Genomic DNA, 23465 nt, shown 5'->3' with positions numbered 1-23465 from the left:
TTACAGTAAAGCATCAGAGCAAGGGATGGGGCACATCTGTCCAGGCTTGTTAGGGTAGGAGAGGAGAGAAAGACAAGAATAAACATATTGAGTAGTTGTAGTGTCATTTTTTTTGTGGTTTATTTGAGGACAATATATAGATAAAAATCCCCACTTGTGCCATTTCTCCAAGTCATTTGTGCCCATTCTTCTTTTCTTCTGAACAAGGTCATTTGTTCCTTCACAGTCCTGGAAGTAGCGCTATGAGTCTTGGACCTGGCCCTGGGGTGGGAGTTGGAGAAGCTACCCTCTCACACACTTCCTCGGGAAAATCCATCTCTTGTACCCACATCTTAGAGCTAACCAAATGTCTATTTAGTGCAAGATCAATCTACCCTGTGATTGCCTCTGCTCTCCAAAATGGACTGGAATATTTAAAGAAGAAAGGCCTCAAAGGAATGAGTAGGGTTGACAGAACAGTCTTAATAAAGTTTCCCTCTTCCCGTTATTTCCCCAAGGTGTTGAAACCTGGATGTGGTTTGATTTTGTTTCTGTTGCTATTGATTTTTTTGCTCAGCAATGTCTCACTGAGAGAGGATCCCGACTCATTGGAGTCGAGGCTCATTGTCTCATCTCCCCGTTCCTGGCTGAACTCTCCTATTCGGACAAATCTCACCAGGGCAATAGAGCTGCTCTTATCGAACTCACTCTACTCCGTCATTCCCCGCTGATGTACTGGAGTAGTTGCTGATGAAGAAACTTATTTTTCAAATATAGAAACCTAAGCTGCTGGTCCCCGACACAGAAGGAGCAGAGTGAAATTACAACCCGCAGGCAGTTTGCATCCGAGCTCTCCAACAGTAAGCACGCAGCATGCTGTGAATAATAAAACCATATCCTTGTAACTCTCTTTCTCTCAGGAGTGCAGAGCAGTTTGCCAACATGATCATATCAGTCCTTACAATATTTATATAAGGCAGGCACGAGGCTCCAGCGTTCTCTGTGGACTCCTCCAGCCCCAGTATGAAGAGGGGGCTGGGGATGGGTTGCATCTCCCTTCTGCCTGCCTGTCTCAGCAGCGTCTGGCTCAGGAAGCCCTGGCCCTTCTGAGTGTTGCCTTTGTAAAAAACGTACTATGTGGGTGGGGATAATTAGGAATATTAAAATGCCTTGCTTTACCAGTTGAGGAAGAGGGAACAAAATGTTTCCCAGGCATGTACCTCAGAGGGACTGAAAGTGTTACAGACACTAATGCATCTCAGCCATCTGCTCCTGTGTTGAGGTATCCTCTGCACTCGGGCTACTCTAGCATTCGTGTGCTGGGCAGGATCCAGCTGGTGACGTTCAATCTATCCCCATCTCCAGCATCAGAGGACACGCTCCTGGGAACTCAGGCAGCCCAGGCAGCGGGGGTCCCCTGCAGGTCAACAACACGCTCCTTTCCATCACGTTTGAGCTGGAGCTCAGCAACTCTGCAAAATTTTAGTTCCTCTTTTTCTTCATTTCTCACTTCCTCCCCTCCTTTCTTATTCCTCATGCCTTTCTTTCAACCTCTTCTTATTTTAATCGGCCGCCAAGCTCTGAGTCTGCCCTTCTTCACACTTTCTTCTCAACTCTTTCCTTTCCATTTCTCTATTCATCTTTTTTACCTTTCTTGTCTGAGGATATGAGTTGAAACAAATCCTTTAGTGAGAAGGTGACTCAATTTACAAGCAGATTTTCGATGCTTTCAAACCTCTCTTGTTTGCAAACCTGTTGGAAAGCACTGATGGCCACGTAGGCAGCAGGTGTAGGAAATGATCCTCTCAATGCTTGGTAGCTGAGAACAATTCATACTTATCACACTGGCTTTGGTCAAGTGTGAATGGTGTTTGATTGTAATCATTTTACCTTTTTTTTTTTTTTTTTTTTGAGACAGAGTTTTGCTCTGTTGTCTAGGCTGGAGTGCAATGGCATGATTTCAGCTCACTGCAACCTCCACTTCCTGGGTTCAAGAGATTCTCCTGTCTCAGCTTCCTGAGTTGCTGGGATTACAGGCGTCCACCACTATGCCTGGCTAAATTTTGGTATTTTTAGGAGAGACAGGATTTCACCATGTTGATTAGGCTGGTCTTGAACTCCTGACCTCTGGTGATCTGCCCACCTCGGCCTCCCAAAGTGCTGGGATTACAGGTGTGAGCCACCACACCTGACCCATTCTACTTTTTTAACATAAAAAAAGTAGTTAAAGCTTAGATCAACTCCTCTTCCGATTGTTCAGTATTTCTGGGCATAGTGTTCTTTGTTTGTTTGTTTGTGTTTATACTTGTTTTCTGGATATGTTTTGGGATCAAAGAAATACCAAATAACAGAGGTTCTCGAATAGAGTTCTTTAAAAAAATATTTTCACGGCCGGGCCAGGTGGCTCATGCCTGTAATCCCGGCACTTTGGGAGGCTGAGGCGGGTGGATAAAACCTGAGGTCAGGAGTTCGAGACCAGCCTGGCCAACATGGTGAAACCCCACCTCTACTAAAAATAACAAAAATTAACCGGGCATGGTGGCGGGCACCTGTAATCCTAGTGACTTGGGAGGCTGAGGCAGGAGAATTGCTTGAACCCACGAGGTGGAGGTTGCAGTGAGCCAAGATCACGCCACTGCACTCCAGCCTGGGCGACAAGAGTGAAACTCTGTCTCAAAAAAAAAAAAAAAAAAAAATTATTTTCACTTAATATATCACTACATCTCCATTGGAAATTTAAAAAATAAACTTTTTTTTTTTCTGTTTAATTGATGCCAGGTACTCAACCTCCAGTGCCATCGCTCCCACCAATGCAGACTCGGAGGAAGAGTTTTAGGAAGCAGGGATCCTACTGGTCTTTCTGTCACTATAACCCAGCCTTGGTGTGGAGCCTAGCACCTGGTAGGGGCTCAAAGGACATTTGCTGATGCATGAGTGAGTAAGTCAGCTGAGGGTGCCGTGGAAGGGACTAGAGGACGTTGTGCTGCAACCAGGAGCTCAGGGCATCATGCTGTCATTGGAGCAGAGGGAGGTTTTGCTGGGACAACAGAAGACCAGAGAAAGTGAAAATCACACTTCGTTCTTGCCCAGATATCTCAACCCCTCTACCATCCAAAAATCACGTGTCTGTTTAGTATACTAAACGTTTATTGAAACTTTTGCTACATGTAGACTCTATGTTAAACTCTAGGGATACCAAAATAAACAAGACATTTTCTCTACCGGCAAAGATCTCTCTGTACGGTAAGAAAAAGAATAATTTTTGAACTAAAAGGTTATACCTCCATGTGTTACACTTTGGACTAAGCTGAACCAATATTTTATTTTTTTAATCAGGAAGATGAATCAGTTTGAATTGCCATACAAACTGTGTGTCTCTGTATTTCCTAAATCTTTTGTGCTGAAATAGCACAAGAACAGCAGCGCATTCCCACAGACGGCCCCTGACGGGACTGTGTTTCGGCCGAGTTCGTATTTCCTCCTTCTCTTGCATCATTTGTTCTCTGCCCTTTGCAAATCTCAGCACCATTTCCTCCAGAGCAGCTCCTGGAATTTTTGATGGGAGCTGTCACCTGTAACTAGGGAGCTTTCTCTTTCATACCTGTCATAGAAGGAGCTCGCTTCTCACGAAGACCCGCCCATTTTACCCCCTGACTCCGCTGTGACGTTAGGGAAAGGTTCCTTCTCTAGAAGTGTCTAGAAACATGCTTGGCTTTAACTAATGCATCTAGAATGTCACATCTGTTTAAGAGCCCTTTGCTCAATGAGCCCACGTACTTGTGTTCCACTTCCTGCCTTGGCGACAGTCTCAACGGGGCAAGCCCGGCCCTTCGCAGAAGCCCTGTGTCCTGGAGATGAACAGGAACTTAGACAGCTAACATTCTACCTGATGCTGGAACTCAAGGTCCCTGACAAACGGCCATGTAGTTTACGTTCTGAGAAGTGACAATGACCTCTCCCTCGCTGGGGAGTGCCATTTCCAATTCTGAGCACTTTAGTTTGTTAGAAAGCTGTTTTTAGCAAGTTGTTTTCGTCTATTGAACTCAAAATCAAACTCCTTGCCACTTCCTTCCTGATTTACTTCCTCTGTCTTTCCCTTGACATTTACTCACTCTTTGCTCCTCTTCTGTCTCGTCCTAAAATAAAACCCATTTATTCCTTTGTCCTCACAACACCTCCTCCAATATTTGAAGACAGGAAGATAGTTCCTTGTTTTTCTCTCTTCCAAGGTAAACACACTCAAAGCTTCCTGCCAGTCTAGGTCAGGCACAGTTTCTAAAACCCTCAACACCTCCACCTCGCCTCTCTAAATGAGACATCTTAATTACAGTGCCTTGTAGTGAACATTATGTTCCAATTATCATCTGACAAGCATATAGTGCTACTGTTACTTATTATCTGGACATGATATTTTTATTTAATGAAGTTTACAATTACATTCGCTTTTTAAAGCAACTGCATCACTCTGTTGGATCCAACATAAGCTTTAGACCAAAGAAAAAGTCCAGATATTTTGAAAACAGAACTGAGGGCAATTAAACCAGATCTCCCCCGTTATGCCATTGTGCAATCAATGTCTGGACCTAAATGTGTTGGTACAATACCAGCTATACTGACATAAGGATATTCTTCAGAGTCATCCCAAGTTAGTTTCTGGCTTGTCACTCGAACCCAAGCTCTCTACCTCTGTACCCATGCCTGCCCACTGGAATGTGAGGTCCTCAGTTTCAGCAGCCCCACTTGGGTTGAGACAGCATCTCTGCTTTTTTTCTTTTTTATTTTTATTTTTTTGAGACAGAATTTCACTCTTTTGCCCAGGCTGGAGTGAAGTGGCGCAATCTCAGCTCACTGCAACCTCCGTCCCCTGCCCCGGTGTTCAAGCCATTCTCCTGCCTCAGCCTCCCGAGTAGCTGGGATTACAGGCGCCCGCCACCATGCTGGTTAATTTTTATATATTTTTTTAGTGGAGATGGGGTTTTGCATTGTTGGCTAGGCTGGTCTCGAACTCCTAATCTCAGGTGATCCACTCGTCTCGACTTCCCAAAGTGCTAGGATTACAGGCTCTGCTTCTTTTTAAATTTTACCTAGTACCAGGCACAAACCGTGGAAGAAGTCAATTCCTAATTAACATGTGCTGAACGGCTGAATGAATGCATCATATGAGGCTTTACTAACAACAGTTGTTTCCCAGAGTGAGCTAAGATTGCCATGAAACGCATAGACTCCTTGCATGTTTTATGTTGTATTTCTTTAGATTTTCATCTTAAGAAAACCATGAATTCATTCTAGTCAAGGAAAAACCCCATACTTCCCAGAGAACTTGGAGCAATTTTCTCTTTAAAGAAAGGGGTGACCCATTTACTGTACTCATCACTACAGTTTAGTTGCTAGAGTTACTTTCTAAGCACACCAGGACAAGAATATTATCTTTCTGATATGTTGGCATAAAAAAGGATGTTGAGAAAAGCACATGGGCCATAATCACATTCCTTGGCCCCAGCAATTTCTAAGCAGTATGGCCAGAGCCATTGCTATGAGTAGGTTTCTCCTGGCTGAGACCCACCAGACCTGGGGAAAATACTTGCAAGTTATCTAAACCAGCAAATACTTGCATTAGGGGAACAAGAGAGCAGATGTTATGTCCATTCCTATATCCGTCATTGTCAAAGCACTTATTTTTAAGGATCACGTGGCTTCTAATACAACCACTCTAACACAGTGCCACGGAAGGAGTTGGTATTACGGATGTTCTCCTGAGACCTATAGTCTCTGTTCCAGCCTTTGGAGACTTTGAACAACAACAAAAAAAAATTCAAAGAAAGGCTGGTAATTACTGGGTGGAGCAATATGTGGTGTGCTAATACAATCCCTTCCCCAGGTTGTCTCCTCAGAAGCCTAACACTTGGTGCACATCCTGCACAATGAGGCCGCTTGTCTTTAGGAGTCTGCAAGGGCTGTGTTTTACCTGGTAATAAGGCATTAGGGCGTTCTCTGATATAATAGAGAAAAAAACTCAGAGAGTGAGAAAATAGATATGCTTAACTCTCTGAAGAAATAAAAATGGTAAACAGGAAATGGGTTTTCTTTCTACTTTATTTTAGCTGTGCAGGGTGTTCCAAACTCTGGGATGAGAATTCTCAACATCTTTGCCACTTGGGATGGACAGAGTGAGCCTAATTTCCTCTTCCATGAAATCTTCCTAAGCCTTAGAGTCAAGAAGGCCTTTGTAGCATCAAGAGGCGCTGTATTGAATCACTAAATTGGAGTGAGGCTTATACTGGGCGTGGTTCAATATCCCTTATTAAAAAGAAAGTGATGAGTTTAATAAAAATTTAATTGAGCCTCCTGCCTTTCGGCATTCCTTAGATACTGTGGAAATGGCTGGGGTGTGCTGAGCTAAGTCACTAGGCTGGGAAGCTGAGGAAGGGTATGTAGACCCCTGTGTGTTTTGAAATAGTTGATCACCCTGGTCACTGCGTCCCACAAACTCTCAGGAGTCTGTACTTGGCAGGACAATGTTTATGGTGATTAAAAGTACACACTTTGGAGTCAGCTAGACGTGGATTCCAATCCCAGACTGATAGGGTTTGTCTCTGTGTCCCCACCCAAATCTCATGTTGAATTCTAATTCCCAGTGTTGGAGGTGGGGCCTCCTCCAACCTCCAACTGGGAGGTGATTGGATTGTGAAGTGGTTTCTAATGGTTTAGCACCACCACCCTAGTGCTGTCTCGTGATCGAGTTCTCAAGAGATCCCAAAAGTATATAGCGCCTCCCCCTTCATTCTCTTCCTCCTGCTCCAAACATGTAGGATGTGCCTGCTTCTCCTTTGCCTTCTGCTACAAAGCTAAGTTTCCTGAGGCCTCCCTAGCCATGCTTCCTGTATGGCCTGCAGAACTATGAGCCAACTAAACCTCTTTTCTTCATAAATTGCCCAGTCTCAAGTAGTTCTTTTTTTTTTTTTTGGAGACAGAGTCTTGCTCTTTCGCCCAGGCTGGAATGCAGTGGCACAATCTCAGCTCACTGCAACCTCCACCTCCCAGGTTCAAGTGATTCTCCTGCCTCAGCCTCCTGAGTAGCTGGGATTACAGGCATATACCACCATGCCTGACTAATTTTTGTATTTTTAGTAGAGATGGGGTTTCACCACATTGGCCAGGCTGGTCTCAGACTCCTGATCTCGTGATCGGCCCACCTCAGCCTCCCAAAGTGTTGGGATTACAGGCGTGAGCCACTACACCTGGCCATCAGGTAGTTCTTTTTTTTTTTTTTGAGATGGAGTCTCGCTCTATTGTCCAGGCTGGAGCGCAGTGGTGCGATCTTAGCTCACTACAAGCTCTACTTCCTGTGTTTATGCCATTCTCCTGCCTCAGCCTCCTGAGTAGCTGGGACTACAGGCGCCTGCCACCATGCCTGGCTAATTTTTTGTATTTTTTTAGGAGAGATGCAGTTTCACTGTGTTAGCCAGGATGGTCTCGATCTCCTGACCTTGTGATCTGTCCACCTCGGCCCCCCAAAGTGCTGGGATTACAGGCGTGAGCCACCATGCCTGGCCCCCAGGTAGTAGGCATGGACTAATATGAGCATGGAGCAATGTGAGAATGGACTAATACACAGATACACCCACTTACTGACTATGAAATTGTGAGCAAGTCACTTGAACTCTCTGGGCCTTGGTTTTTCTTACTGTAAAATCGTGACGCCATCTCCTAAGTCTGTTGTGAGGAATAAATTAATTAATGCCTGTTAATTAATTATCACAGAGCCTAGCATGCAGTAAAATATTAAAACTCTTTTTTAGCTGGGTACAGTGGCTCATGCCTGTAATCCCAGCACTCTGGGAGACCAAGGAAGGAGGATTGCTTGGGCCCAGGAGTTCGAGACCAACCTGGGCAACATGGCAATATGGTGTCTCTACAAAAAAAACAAACAAATTTAGCCGAGTGTGCTGGCCCATGCATGTAGTCCCAATTACTCAGGAGGCTGAGGTAGGAGGATTGTTTGAGCCCAGGAGGCAGAGGCCATGAGCCAATATTACGCCATGCCACTGCACTCCAGCCTGGGTGACAGAGTGAGAACATGTCTCAAAAAACAAACAAACAAAGCAATAACAATAACAACAACAACAACAACAAAAACCCACCTACTCTTTTTTAAAAAGTTAACTGTTGTTACAGTAGGAGCTGAGATTAGATATATTTTTGACAATGTGAAGCTATTCCCAAGAGACCAGAATATTTAATGAGATATTACTATTGGCATAACCCCACATGATACGTCATGGAATATGTAAAGGAAGGAAACATTTCAGCATCAACAGCTTTCCTCTGGGTTTTCTTTGTTTGTGGCATTCCAATCATTAGAAAATTGAAGCTGTAAACAGATGTTCATTTTCCGGAATACAAGGAAACACTCTCTGAATTGGTAATTGAAATCTACACATAAGCCTACAGCATCATATTTGTATTATTACTATCAAAATTCTCAGCACCAAAAAACATGCGTAAGAGCTGCATCTAGAAGGACTTGCCTTGCAGTACCCTTCTCCCCAGCCTACATACTGGAGAGATCTAAGCTGCCCAGTTAAGTCATGTACCATGGAACAGCAGGGAGAAAAAGAGAAAGACCTACATATACCACAGGCCAAATGGCCGCCTCCCAGGACGGAGAGCCTGAGACTGTGAGACCCAACTGGGTTGCAGGGCGTGGGTTCCCAAAGGCTCTGGCCTCTGTTTGGGAGCTAAAGAAGCTCGGAGTAAATCGTGGGTGTTATTTTCAGTTGCTGAATAAGTTATTAAGAGGAACCAAAAAGAGAAATACGCGTGAGACAGGATTACAGGAGGAGGAAAGTGAGGTATCTCCATGCAGGGTGTACGGAGATGGGAGACAGAGAGAGAGACAGAGAGAAAATGAGAAAAACAGAAAGAGACGGAGAGACAGAGAAAGAGAGAAAAGGAGAAAGAGGGTAACAGAGACAGAGAAAAAAGAAACAGGGAAAACAGAGACGGAAACAGACACAAAAACAGAGAGAGAGACAGAAAGGGAGAGAGAGAGAGACAGAAAGGGAGAGAAAGAGAGAGAGAGACAGAAACTCCTCCCAGGAACCCAGGTGTGGCCCGTTTAGGACATCAGGACAAAGTGGTTAAGGAAAAGAGGGAATTCAGGGTCTTATTTTCTTTAAGAGTTGGAGCCTTTCTCTAGGGTCAGGATACGTTGAAATAGGCTCGTCTCGAGTTGCCAGCAGCCCTGTTTTCTGTGTCATAAACTACGAATCATGAGGATGGCAAAGCAAGGTGGGGCGGACACACGCCAGGTGTCAGTCCTCACTGCATCAGCACGGGGAGAACCCAGCTGCTCATGGCTTCAAAGGAACCTATGGGGTCTCCAGAGTCCTGGGCACTGCAGAGTACCACACTCCCTTCCCCTGGACGTGGTCGGCTGGGCAGAGACACAGATCTTGGCAAGACCAAGGCTATAACTTCAGTGCCCAGGATAACAACCAACCTGAGGACACTAATAATTTAACCCAGCAACTGAAAATAACACCCGTAATTTACTCCTAGCTTCCGACTTCCCTTAGCTCTCACAACAGTCTTTAGAGCCTCCGGGAATCTCTGTGCGCCACAGTCCCCCTATTTACCCCCTCCTGCCTGTGGCTTTTTCCTCGGAGCCCTCCTCCTGCAGGGCATGGCGAGGTGAGACTACGAAGGCCACTGTCCCTGAGCAGCCGTCGCCAGGGCACTCGCTCCTCTGCTGGTGGGGCTTGGAGGACCGTGACCAAGATATGGAAACGTCCAGGAAGGTGCCTCTTGGATGATAATATCACTCTTCACTCACGGCAAGTTTCATTTGGACTAAAAACAAGCGAGTATGTCTTTCTTTTCCCTCCCCCAAATCTAGATGTAGGGGTGTCAGGTCTCTCCCTTCGCGTCTGTGGCGGTGGAAGGAGGTGGGAGGAGGTAGGAGGAGCTGGCCCCACATGGGAGAATGTGGCTGGCTGTCCTCTCCCCGCCCGGAGCTGCCAGCGGCTGTGGCTTGAGCGGGGAGTGGAGAGACGCTCCAGACACTTCCTTTCACTTCCTGCACTGACAGATCAATTTGCAGTAATTTATTTACAAGCTGGATTAGTAAGTCTCCATAGAGTAAACACAGTGCCTGAATATAGAAATGTAGAGGAATCCCTTCCCAGCTGTTCCCAGGCTGGAGCTAAATGCTTTGAGGACAAGGACGTGGGAGGGATGAGGAAGGTGTGTCACCCAAGCACACTCAGGGTTCCTAGGCCACAGCAAATAGAAAGCGAGAGCTGAGCCACCCCGCCAGGAACAGATGCCCAAAAACAGTTTCCATGAAATCCCTCCTCCCTCTGGAGTCCTGTCCCCGGCTCCAGGGTGGGCTCACAGTGGCTGCTCTCTGACACAGAGGACACAGAGTGCTCTTACGAATGTCCTTGGTCCTCCCTCTAAAATGACCTATACGGAGTACACCTTTCAGTCTCTGCCATCTGGGAATAAGATAGGCGGTTTAATATAAAAAGAAACCATGCCTGGTCTCTGAAACACGTTGGCCTGCACTAGAGGTGGGAGATATAAGACTCATCGCTAAGCACAAGCCTCCACTCTGTCAAGCGCAATGGGAGAGATTCTAAAATGAGACTAGTCAACACCGGCTCTGGGACCCCGGGCCCTCCTCATATGGAGAAGAGATGGCCTGTTACAAGGCTCTCTCACATGATTTCTCTCTCTGTGAAGGAACATAGTTTTCACAAATAGCAAAAGGTCTGTCTGTGGGACAGTCATTCACCCGTGCTTCTAGAAAAAACCCGTGCTTTGCTGGCCACTAAAAATGAACTGGGCATGGCCCCAGCCTTGAGGCTCGGGACTGGCCATGAGGCAGCTGCAGAAGAGCACGAACGTGGACACAGCCGGAGAGGCGCACAGGGGCAGCCGCTTCTGAGAATTTCACTCCACACGTGACGGCCAGAGGAAAGGGAAAACGGATGTGGCAGGTCCTGAGCTGGGAGATGAGAAGCCATGGCCAGGTCAGTCCTCCACAATTCTCCTTGTGTCAGTACCTTGCAGAGCTGATATAATTGTGGATGTATGAGCGGTTTGCATACAACACACTCCCTAAAGCATTGTAATACATGGGACAGAGAAAGGCTTTTCAAAGGCTACTCTGCCTATGTGCGATTCTGCCTAACTCTCTCACTGACGCTAAGAACCAGTGTAGGGGAGATAACATCTTTCCCTCACCCATTTCTAGGCTCTTGGCTGAGGCCCCTGTAACAAAAGATAGCACAACAAGAAAAAAGCGTACAAATTGATTTAGTGTAAGTTTTAGGCGACACAGGAGTCTTCAGCAATGAAGACCCCCAAAGGAAGGCCTTTTTGTTAGGTTTGATGAAGAGTGGACAACAATGGATAAGTGTAATTGGACAAAGGGGCATGATCTAATGGTCATAAATTTTTTTTTTTTTTTTTTTTTTTGGGACAGAGTCTCACTCTGTCACTCAGGCTGGAGTAGTGGCGTGATCTTGGCTTACTGCAACCTCCACCTCCTAGGTTCAAGTGATTCTCCTGCCTCAGCCTTCCAAGGAGCTGCATTACAGGTGCATGCCATGGCACCCAGCTAATTTTTATATTTTTAATAGAAATGGAGTTTCGCAGTGTTAGCCAGGTTGGTCTCAAATTCCTGACCTCAGGTGATCCACCTGCCTCGGTCTCCCAAAGTGCTGGGATTATAGACGTGAGCCACCCCACTAGTGGTTATTAATTGAGGAGAACTAGCCAGGCCTGTTTGCTCAGATTCTTCTCTGTGTCCCCATGTTTTCAGATAGGGACATTCCTTTCCTCCAGGTGTGGAGGGAGGGTACCATCACAAGAGGCTCTTATTACTTCCTTTAGTCACTGATGGCCTGCTTCAGGGGAGAAGGGGAGGAGAAGGTCAGAGAGAACTTTCTGTGTCTGCTGCTTTCTCAAATGCCAAGGTGCCATATTTTGCACTGCACGTCCTGAACCCCATCACTAGCCGTGCAGTGATGACTCCACTGAAATTGAGGTGGCGTAAAGTGCTCTAGGAACCCCTCTAGAATTAGATTGTTCAGATTCTTTAGAATTAGAGGGACCCTGACACATACATGTGTCTGCCCAAACACACACATGTGGAAAAGAACAGAGCTGGAAAGGCCTCCGAGAGGAGATGGTCTTTGAGCTGGAGCTTGCAGCAAAAATCCAACTGTTCCTGTCAGACAAGGGAGGAGATCGAAACAAACTCTGAAGTCAAGAGCACCAAGGAGGGTTATCAGATGGGCATGGAGCAGACTTTTGCCCCTTCACAGAGGTCCTGCTTGTGTGTACAAACTTCAGCTTGCGAGCTTAGAGCAGGGAGGAACTTGGGAACATTCAGTCTAGACGTCCTTTTATAGATAAACAAGCTGGGGCTCAGAGAAGGTCAAACAGATTTTCTAAGCATAGTTACTTTGCTGCTGAAGGAGAGAAGCATGAAGTTACACAAAGCCCTAATATGCATGGGATGAACACAACCTAACACACAGCTTCCTTGACACCTGTGGTGTCTGGCCCACCTACAGCACCTCACTTGGTGTTGTATCTGTATGAAAATAAAAGGCCCGTTAGGCTGAAATGATCTATGGAGGACCTTCAGGGCTTTGGAGATGGTCTCTTTCAGGGCAGTTCACTTTAAACCAATCATACAGAAGCAGGGAAGACGCCTCTGGTGGCGAAGGAAGTCTGTCTCCTGCATTTTGAGGCTGGGCACCTTTCATTAGATCAGTAAGTATATGTCAGAAAAACATGGAAAAAAAACCCATCTGTGTCTATAGCTAATTAAAAAGATGTGTGATCAACAAACACCCTCTTCTCCTACAACCAGGGAACAAACAGCTCATTACTTTCCTTAAAAGGCATCCTGGAAACCTTTCCCTGGGGAAATGTGCTGAGCATTGATTATCTGCACCCATCATAGCCACACGGCACATTATTGCGTTTGTTGGGAGACCTTACTTTACTGGTTGCAAACCAAGTTTCCAGAGTAGAAAGCACGGTCTTAGTCTCTCCCCAACTCACGGTTCTTCAGAGATCTCCCCCCAACTCACGGTTCTTCAGAGATCTCCCAACACTTCTGCCGCCTCTTCTGCACATTGGTGCAAATAAATGGCACCAATCTGAATGTTCTTTGCCTCAGACCAAATGGGGCCAGGAGCTCAGAAGCAAGAAGCTGAGGCATCAGCAAAGTACTCCCAGGACAGGGCTTCCTTTGGCTGTGATCATTACGTGATTCCCTGATGGGCTCCTGTTTTCATCCATGGTGTCTGTAACTCACTGACTGATACCTTTGCCCTCTGTGGTACAGATGGGATCCATCTGCTGCCAGTAATGATGTGTGACCTCCTGGTGAAGGTAGGGGAAGAAAAGAAGCTAAAGAGATCTTTAATATTTTTGAGAATTCATTACAGGGTTTCAAGAGTGTCAAAAAGAGACATGGGTGATGAGGAAAGGAAAAAACTACTCGCCTTTTTTTTTTTTTTTTTTTTTTGAGACAGAGTCTTGCTCTGTCACCCAGGCTGGAGTGCAATGTCACGATCTCAGCTCACTGCAACCTTCACCTCCTGGGTTCAAGTGATTCTCCTGCCTCAGCCTCCCAAGTTGCTGGGACTACAGGCGCGCACCACCACGCCCAACTAATTTTTGTACTTTTAGTAGAGATGGAGTTTCTCCCTGTTGGCCAGGCTGGTCTCGAACTCCTGACCTCAGGTGATCCACCTGCCTTGGCCTCCCAAAATGCTGGAATTACAGGCATGAGCCACTGCACCTGGCCACAACTACCCACTTTTAGCAGAAGTTCAGAGCTTCCCATGGGTGGAATCACATGTGGAAAGGATTCGATGAAAGTTCAGGGTGGAACACGCCCTGGGGCAGCACACAATCAGAGTCACAATTCAAGGCCCTTTTCAGCTCATCACCTTATTTCTTTCCTTAAGATTTCCCAAGTGAGGACTGGCACCGTGGCTCACGTCTGTAATCCCAACATTTTAGGAGGCTGAGGTGGGCAGATTGCTTGAGCCCAGAATTCCAGACCAGTCTGGGAAACATGGTGAAACCCCATCTCTGCAAAAAACACAAAAATCAGCTGGGCGTGGTGGCACGAGGCTGTAGTCCCAGCTACCTGAAAGGGTGAGGTGGGAGGATCACTTGACCCTGGCAAGTTGAAGCTGCAGTGAGCCATGAGCATGTCACTGCACTCCAGACTGGGTGACAGAGTGAGACCCTGTCTGGAAAAAAAAAGAAAAAAGAAAAGATTTCCCAAGTGAGGGCCCAGCTCTTCTCCAGCACTTCTCAAGGCACCACCCACCAGCCAAGTGCACCCTCTCCCTCCCTCATCACTGAGTGCTCCCAGTCAGCCAGGAGGAGGGGTGTGAAGACCTCAGAAGGTTGATGCCTGCACTGCCTCCTTCGCAGGCTCACAGAGAAAGCCCCTGCTCTTCAGACTGGGGAAGCATCTTTCATTCCCAGTATCCACAGAGACTAGCAGAATGTACTGTACAGAGAGGGTAAGATACTTGTAGAATATTCCTTGAAGAAATGAATGGAGAAACATTGACAGGGTATGGTTCTAACACACTCGCAATGACCTCTTCCACCAGGTTTGAAGATATTATTTCCGTTTCCTCTCAGTCCCAGTGGTCCTGAGGCCCAGGTTGTAGCCACGGTTCTCTCACCCACCTGAAAGCAGACTCATCAACTTCCCTGGATCCCAGCCACGGATTTTCCCTGTCTTGGGAAGCCGGATCTGGTCAGTGCCTGACCGTTTCCTGGGAGAGGCTCTGGTAAGGCCAGCCTCGGCCTTTCCTTCATCTACTTCTGCTCTAAAAGTTCCTCATTCTTTTTTCTCTTTAGACATTACATTATTTTTCCTGCTAAGTGTTACGGTAACACATAGTAATCATAGAAAATTTGCAAAATAAAAGAAAGTATAAAGAAACAAACCAACAAAACCCCTTCATGATTTCTAAAGGGCCTGCATTTCTAGTCCTTGCTCCATTCCGGTCCTCTCCTTTCTTCTCCTCCTGCAAACTTCCTGCTCGTAATCCTCTTTGTGGGAGGATTCTCACATTAGCATTTCTGGTCTCTTTATCTTTGGAGCCAAATATTAGCATAATAATTAGCATATTATAACCCAATTACTTTTCAGTTACAAACAACCCCAACCAGATCGGGATTATTCTTAATTTGCATAGTTTTGGCAAGGGGGTGAGAGATGCAATGGGAAACTGTGTTGTTCTCAAGTAAATGCAACAAAGATTTGCTTTGGAGATGAATGTGGCTTGGAAACAAATAAAAAGATAAGACATAATGGGAGGATGCCGAGGCTTCTGCGATGGGTGAGTGCTGTTCTGTGTTCTGCCCAGAGAAGCATGGAATAAATGATTTCTCACCCTCCCCTCCAGCCTCTTATAATGTCACATGGTTTCAGGAAAATAACAGGGCTTATTGAGAGAGTTCTCGCACAGGAGAAGGGGCCAGCTGCCAGTTCCCTGTAGGTCTTCATGCAGTTCACCCAGGATCCCTGTCAAGGTCAAGTGGAGACGCCGAAGGACTTCAGGAGACTCTCCATCCCCATCCTCCCAGGACAGTGCATCTAAATACCTGCATAGGTGGGCATCAGTGAGCTAACACATGCTTGGTCAGTGTAACGGAATAACTAAATTGCCACTATTCCAGAATAGGCTTGCTGTCTAATTACCATAAGATCCCAAGAATCTATTGCAGATCTACCATATGGAGAGAGCTGTACTAGGCAGATACAGCCTAGTTAGTGAATGCTTCTTAGGATCAGTACGAAAACGAGACCAAGAGAACTCTTATTGAGGAATCTGAATCTAGATATAAACAGCAGGATCACTACATTTTCTCAGAGAGGGCAAAATGGACTTTCTAGTGTTATGCAAATGTTGGATATCTACAAGCTTTCACCCCCAGACTCCACAAAGTACGAGTGAGCACTATAGATTTCACTAAACACTATGTTAGGGAGGTAGAGAGGAAGTTATAGAGCACAACACATGGCATTTCACTGCAAAATATCTTATTAGGTATCTCTTTCCTAGTTTTTGTTCTCAGCATTAAACATTTCCTCTTTAAATTGTTCATTTATTCAACAACCTTTCATTGGTTTCAACCTCTGGTCCTGCACTGTACTGAGAGCTTCTGAGGTTGTGGGGAGCCAAGCACATGCCTGGGTGGGTACAACACCAATGACCAAGGAGCTGGCCAGGCTGGTGGAGGTGAGGAGATACCGACCAGGGAGAAAGAAGGCAGGACGTGGGCACAGGCAGAGATACCACCCTGGCTGTGGCTGTGCAGTGTCATGCCAGAAGTAACAAAAGATGAGACGTTGCCTGCAACTGTGAGGGAGCTTTGCCTTCATCTCTAGACACTCGGAAGGCCGTCAAAGGACTTACTTGCTGGTCTGGTTTCCATCTTTACTTTTGTCTGCCCTGGCCTCCATGTGTTTGGGAAATGTATGAGTGATATCTTCTAGCCAAAAACCTGTCACATATTTGAAAACAATAATGTTTTGTTATTTGAGTTTTCCTCTTTAGCTTCAGTAGTCCTGATTCTTTAGCCTTTCCTCATGGGGCCTCTTTTCCATCAGGCGTTCTGCCCTTTTGTTTGTGTCATTCTCTGGATGGTCTCAAGTCTTCCCGTGTGCTTTGAAAAGTGCAATAATCCAATTGGCCTGTGGCTTCCTATAAGAGAGAAGCATAAGAAAATGACTTCTAGCTTCCCATACAATATTCTCTTTAATGTGCTGTAGAATTATAATTTGTGCTCCAGAATGACATAATACGGTTGGCATATTTTCCAGCTTGGGGTGTGTTACAATTTCTAACCATTCCCCCTATTTTTACCAGCTGGTCTCTAGACAGCCTATATGAATCCACATCTATTGATCTTAGTGTGCCAGTTAGCATTACTGTCCAGGGTCCATTTTGTTTTAATCATCTTAGTTTATATTTTACTGTAAATCTCCCATAAATCCTGGATTCCTTCCCTTCTACCCACAAAAAAATCTGGTTCTAGAAAATAAGGTGCAGGGTGTCTTCTGAACATGGCTTGAACAATGCATTGTCTACAAGTCTTAAAAGTAGCTAAAAGGCAAGCTCTGCGGATTATTTACAGGTGAGTTATCAGTGTCAAATCTAATTTCTGATTATTATGCAATTCCCTGTTTTAGGCACTCATCACTTTTCATTTCTTAAGGACTGTCTCGGCTCTCGGGCCTTCACTAGATTGTTGCTGTGAGGATTTGCGGAGTTATTTTGAAACCTATCAGCGATGCGTGACCTTCTGGCATCCTGATTCAGAATTTTCCATAATCTCCACTACTACAATTGTTAAATTGTTACCTGTGTAAAGCCTTCTCCTTTTTATAATTGAGTAAAATTAATTTCCTTTCTTCCTGGTGTAAATGTAGTTGATCTCATTTACCCTTTGTTAGGAAATGGTAATGTGTTGATTAAATTAAGGGTTTTACATGGATTTGGAATAGTTTTATGTGGGGAGGAGCTGCTGGGAGATTTTCTCAGAGGCTGATAAATAGCTAAAGAGAAATAGAGAGTGAACACTGGCATGAAGACAGAAATACAAAGTTTTTTAGAATGTGCAAGCAACCGTTAGCTTAAGGACATCGGTTACATATGAATTTTAGCTTTGGATTGAGAGTTTTCCATTGTAAAGTTCAAATGCTGAGGACCTCTGGGAATGATGCCACCATTTTTCTTCTGTTTAATCCTAACTAGAAAAAGGTAAGGGAGGAAATAGTGCACAGGGTTTTTTTTCTTCCCATTAAAACAAAAATTGGTGTAAAAAGGAGTGAAGTTATGGAGAAAGCTCAAATCATTATACTCAGAAAGATTTCATTCATTAGAGAGAATACATTTAATAGAACAGTAACTTTTCTTTCCTTTCTTTTCTTTTGTGTGTGTGTGTTTATGTGTGTGTGTGAGAGATGGAGTTTTGCTCTTGTAGCCCAGGCTGGAGTGCAATGGCACGATCTCAGCTCACTGCAACCTCCATCTCCTGGGTTCAAGTGATTCTCCAGCCTCAGCCTCTCAAGTGGCTGGGATTACAGGTGCCCACCACCACGCCCGGCTAATTTTTGTATTTTTAGTATAGACAGGACTTCACCATGTTGGCCAAGCTGGTCTCAAACTCCTGACCTCAGGTGATCCGCCCACCTTGGCCTCCCAAAGTGCTGGGATTACAGGCGTGAGCCACCGCACCTGGCCAGAACAGTAACTTTTCAATGAGCTTTCCCAACTGTCTCTCTGGTGAGAACCCTGTAGGGGATCCAGGGCAAGTCCTGCCACCCCCATCGTATAGTGGGGGATGAGCTTGGGGTTCCAAAGTAAGGTAGAGGTTGAGCTAAAGGTGAGCCTGTGCACATCTTACGTCAGCACCACCTTCACCCAGCGCCATCACCAAAGATCACATCAGTAGGATTCAGGATGGAGACCAAAAGAGCCAAGAGAAGGCAGTGAAGTCATCGCATAATGCTTATTAGTGAGGGTAACCACTGTTTCAAGGCTATCTCTGTCCTAGTCAAGCCGCTGGTGACACACCGAATAACACAGTGGACGCAGCCTGACACATCCCACTGTGAGTGCCACCGTGAATGAAGGCTAAGCTGAGAGATCTGAAAGGTGCAGTAAAGGAAGAGGGAGAAACTGGCAAGACAAAGGGGAATTCAATGGAGACGTGTAAGTGGCTCTTCAAATTTCATACACCTGACTGACTTAATGGCTAAAAACTCGATTGCTGTGCTTATTCATTTAGTCACTGATTTTTTAAAACAAAAGTATATTGAGCACCAGCTGCATGGCAGGTGCCGTAGCTACAGGCAAGAGATGCAGGGGCCATGGACATGGGCCCTGGCTGGAGCATCTTGGAAGGACAGTGGAGGCAACGAACATGTGGGTTGGGGCTAAGGTCTTGCCTGGTAGCATCTGAGCTCTCCCCAGCCTCCAAGTCTTCTCTCAAAGCCACAGCTTCATCCTTATGCCCTTACCCCTTGCTGATTTGCCTGATACCCTCTCAAAACTCCCATTGCACTATGTCCTGTGTTACATGCTCCTCTGCTATTTAGTTTTTAGTGGATTTCTCTATTCTAGAGCATCCTTCAACACATCCAAAGGGCAGAGACAATGTCTTTTCCGAACACGAGGCCTCCTCCATGGTGGGGAGTCTGTGCATATTTTCATTTTTTGCCAACTCATCATCACAGGTCGATCGCCCTCATATTCACGTGTCCCTTACAATTTTAGCAGATCCTCATATCCCTAAGGATGGATCCTTTCCTTTCAGAGGCTTTGCATACCGCGTTTCCCTAACAACTCTAAAAACACAGGGTGCTTCTAGGAATTTTGGTCTTCCTTTTATGGGGCTTGGGCAAGATCATAAACCAGACCTAAGGGTGCCCGCCTCTGTCAGGTGAAGAGGACACGGCAAAGCCACCTAAAATTGTCTCCTCCACTGGTTTTTCACATTATCTGAACCTCCACTATCATATTTACTCTTGTCACAGTCACTGTGTGAGAACTATAATTTTTTTTTAAGTGGAAATGAGAAGATGAAAAGGGAAAAGGAAAGCATCAGAATGCCACCCTTTGAGCCAAGAACTTCATTCAATTTTTTCCATGTCATATGGAATTGTATGTAGTTTCAGGTTTTCTTTTAAAAGCCTTTGGGCTCTTGAGTCAGGCTTGAATCCTAGATATGAATCCCACCTCTGCTCATTAGTAGCTGGGTGATTTGGGGCAAGTGGCTGAACCTCTCTGTGCCTCAGTTTTCTCATCTGTAAAATGAGATTAACAGCAGCACCTACCTCAGAAGGTTGTTGTAGGATTAAATGAGTTAATACAGTAAAGTGCCTGGCACATAGTAAGCGCTCAAAAAAATGCTGGCTGTTATGAGGAAAGCAGGATATCTGGGCAGGATTGACAAAGGAGTATGGCCGCACAACCACACAGATTTCTGTCAGTTGTCTACATAGTAACTGTTGCTTCCAAGCAGCTCTCTGGCCAAGCCTTGCCCTGGGGACCCGTGCACTAAGGACATGAGGAAGCCCAGTGGAAAGGGCACACCAAGGGAGCACTGAGGTCTAGGCCTGGCCGAGCATCTCCATGAGGGGCCCTCCAATAGCAGGTGGGAGGGCGAGATCAGGGCGAAGGGGGCCTGTGAGGAAGAGGGGATCATTACAGAGAGAACCAAGAGGAGTACAGGGTCGACTCAGCCCACTTAGCACCTTTGCACCCGCTGGCCCTGATGACCGGCCTAAGTCGTTCCATTTTGGGGCTTTTGGAGAGGTGGGGAGGTCCTGAGCCCAGCCAGGATGAGACTGGGGAGTGTTCTGCGGCTGAGTTTGGCTGTGTAATTAAAGCCCTGGTGTCTAGTGCCGAGAAGAAAAGAGAAAACAAGCGCTGGAACCCAACTGGCAGATGTGCTTGTTGTGCTGAGAGAAATTCACAGAACCTCAGGGTGCCATCTGGCTGAGAGCTGACTGTTTGGATGATGCAGTTCTCACTTAAGGAGGTGAAGCATCGAACTCCCTGGCCCCACCCACCTGCCTTTGCATCTGGGTAGCTGTAGGTAAGGACACTCGGCAGCCCCGACGTAATGACACATCCCAGCGCGCTCAGGAGAAGCCTCCAATCTTTGTTCTCTGCCTAAGGAAAGAAAAACAGCTAAAACAAAGCATTCTAGGACTGACCTTTGGTACAATGCTGGAAATATGAAAGAAGTATAAATGTAACATTTTAAATTTCTGAAATGAGGAATAATTATTAATTTCATATATGCAAAGTAAGCCCAGTAGGCAGGCCTACCAGAGCAGTGGTCTCCAAATTTTGGGGTATTAGGTATCAGTTTCATGGAAGACAATTTTTCCACAGATGGGGAGCAGGGGGGATGATTTCAGAATGAAACTGTTTTGCCTCATCCTCAGGCATTAGATTCTCATAAGGAGCACCCAACCTAGATCCCTCACTTGTACAGTTCACAATAGGGTTCATGCTTCTGTGAGACTCTAATGCCACCGGCTGATCTGACAGGAGGCAGAGCTCACGTGGTAATGCTCACTTGCCCACTGCTCACCTCCTGCTGTGTGGCCCGGTTCCTAACAGGCCACAGACTGGGACTGGGACCGGGACCCATCCGAGGCTGTGGACCCCTGTGCTAGAGACTCTCAGAAGCACTCTCCATCTCCAGATAATATTCTGTCCCTCCAATGTGAAGGAGACACAGAGCTTCCCTGATGGAGCCTGGCAGGTCTGTCTGTCTTCATACACATCCATCGTACAGAGAAGTATTCTGGACCCAGGGTATATCATGATCACTGTCAATTTTCAGAACATCTTCTGGGCTGGTGAACTGTGGTTAGATAATAAAGAGTTGCTGGTGAAATGCCTCAGGGTGTGGTTAGAAAAAAGAAAGAAAGAAAAACAAGTGGCAATATAGGGTGTGGGGGGAGGTGTGGGGAGGCTGGGTAAGTTTTCAACTCAAGAAGGAGAAAGGGAGAGGAGAAGAAATAAAAACTCTATAGTTCATCTAGAGTGAGCCAGATTGGATTCCAAATGCTAACACTTAATGCACTAAAAACTGTATAATTCAAACATCTCTCAACACAGAAGACGGGTACCATGTGCGTAGCAAAACATAATTGACCTGAGGTGAATCCCTGTCCTTAAACGAGGTGTATAAGCTAATAGTAGTGATGAAGGTGAGGATCTGAATGCTCCAGAAAAGGAAAAAGATCAGAGGAGAGATGAAATGAGATTGGCAAATTGTTGATGATTGTTGAAACTGAGCAATGAGTGTTGGGAGGCGGGGATCATTACCTGACTCTTCTATCCAGGAGGCTGTTAGTGGACCAGGAAGTCAGGACAAGATCTGAGGTGAAGAGCTGGTGAGGAGTGAGACCGCAGCCAAGGTCCTCCTTGTTCCCCTAAGGAGCCGAGCTCTTTCTCTTCCTTCCTTTTAGACAGGTTCATTAAAGCTGGCCCGCTCCACACGACCTAGAAGAACTCAACCCTGAAAGGTTTGCTCCATGGCCCAGAAGGACAGCCTGGGACATCACAAGTGCAGGATTGGAGAAGGCATAGTTGGCATGCAAGGTGTATTGACTTTTTTACAAATCAGAGCTTCATGCTTGCTGTCGAGAACATTTCACCGGGCCAGGAAGCTGCTGCAGGAAGTTTCCAAGTCCTCTCCTCCACACCTGGACCTTAACTTAGAGAGCGCTCTCGGCCCCTCCTCCCACCCCCGCGCACCCGCCCAGGTGGGCCCCACGGCTCTCCACATCCACACCCACCTGGGCGTTGCTCTCCACCGAGGAGGCTCTCCCTGCTTTGCTGTGCTTTTTTCAACCTTCCTGCAGCTTCCCTGTTCTGGGAGGCTGAGACAGAGTGGAAACTGACCAGCTTCCCCAAACAGGCAGCTCGGAGAAGGCATCTGCTCCGCGTCTGCTCCTGCTGAGCCGAGGTCCAGCCCAAACGCTCAAATTAGAGTTTGTTAGCCAGTGGCTGAAAAACTGCAGGGGACTCATTTGTAAGCACATTGATGAGACATCCCAGGATGGAAAGCCTGGTATTATTTTTAGCATTTCAGAGCTGACACCCCCAACACCTCTATAACCACCCGCCAGTCTGAAGAGGGAACAAGCAGAGCTCAGGGTGTGGCGTCCTGCGCGGGCGGTAAGTGGAAGGAAGCGGCGCATGGGGAGGGTGCCTTGGGGACCAGCGGAGCGCAGCAAGGGGAGGATGCTCAGCTCTCACGCCTGCTCTGTCTTGGACATAATGAAAAACAGCTCTGACACAAGGAGTGTATCAGAACACCACAGCACCCTCTGGGACTGTGTGGGAAAACAAAAAACAAAAACAAGGGAGACTCCTACCCTTTTACCTCGAATGGTCCCTCTTAATTCCCTGCATGGGGCAGGTGCAATGTGCTCTGTGATCTGTGATCTCCTTGCTCCGTTCCTGGCAGGGGCTCTGCTATTGTGGGCTTTCACAGTAGGACTCCAGCCTTGCTGCACTCAGGACTCACTGTCATCCAGTGGGCTGGAGCTGCCCAGCAGGGGAGCATGCAGTGCCTTTCCCTCTCTCCATGCCCTGGTGTCAGGTACACTGCTGCTGCATGCCAGCTCTTTTCTGCTGCATCCTCTGCAGCCACTGGGCCACTTGTTCCTCCCAGGCAAATGCTGAAGAGACACTCTACTCTTCAGCAGATTGGCACACACCTATATTTAGCCACATCGTGGAATAGAGTGACGATGATACTTTGTACTCAGGATACACGTTTTATCAGAGGAGTGTGATGCACTCTGCAAACATCACCAGCACAGCACCCTTGGGGAGGAAAGACTGTGCCAAGTCTTCCAATCCCCAGGCTTACAGCTAGAGAGATTGAAG

At 46.4% G+C, this 23465-nt stretch overlaps 1 long non-coding RNA gene across 1 annotated transcript; it reads right to left on the bottom strand.

Moving 5' to 3' along the window:
* Positions 1-12534: 12534 nt before the first annotated feature.
* On the bottom strand, positions 12535-23145 carry LOC140710719 (uncharacterized). Its single transcript, XR_012091825.1, has 4 exons — positions 21894-23145; positions 21151-21426; positions 20621-20723; positions 12535-16745 (listed from the first exon to the last, which is right to left on the bottom strand). It is a non-coding gene; the product is annotated as an uncharacterized lncRNA (long non-coding RNA).
* Positions 23146-23465: the final 320 nt, after the last annotated feature.

This window comes from Chlorocebus sabaeus, chromosome 3, assembly GCF_047675955.1.
Source record: "Chlorocebus sabaeus isolate Y175 chromosome 3, mChlSab1.0.hap1, whole genome shotgun sequence".
In the NCBI taxonomy this organism is placed as follows: Eukaryota; Metazoa; Chordata; class Mammalia; order Primates; family Cercopithecidae; genus Chlorocebus; species Chlorocebus sabaeus.
The sequence above is the reverse complement of the archived record's forward strand: the minus strand, read 5'-3'. Positions and strand labels throughout refer to the sequence as shown.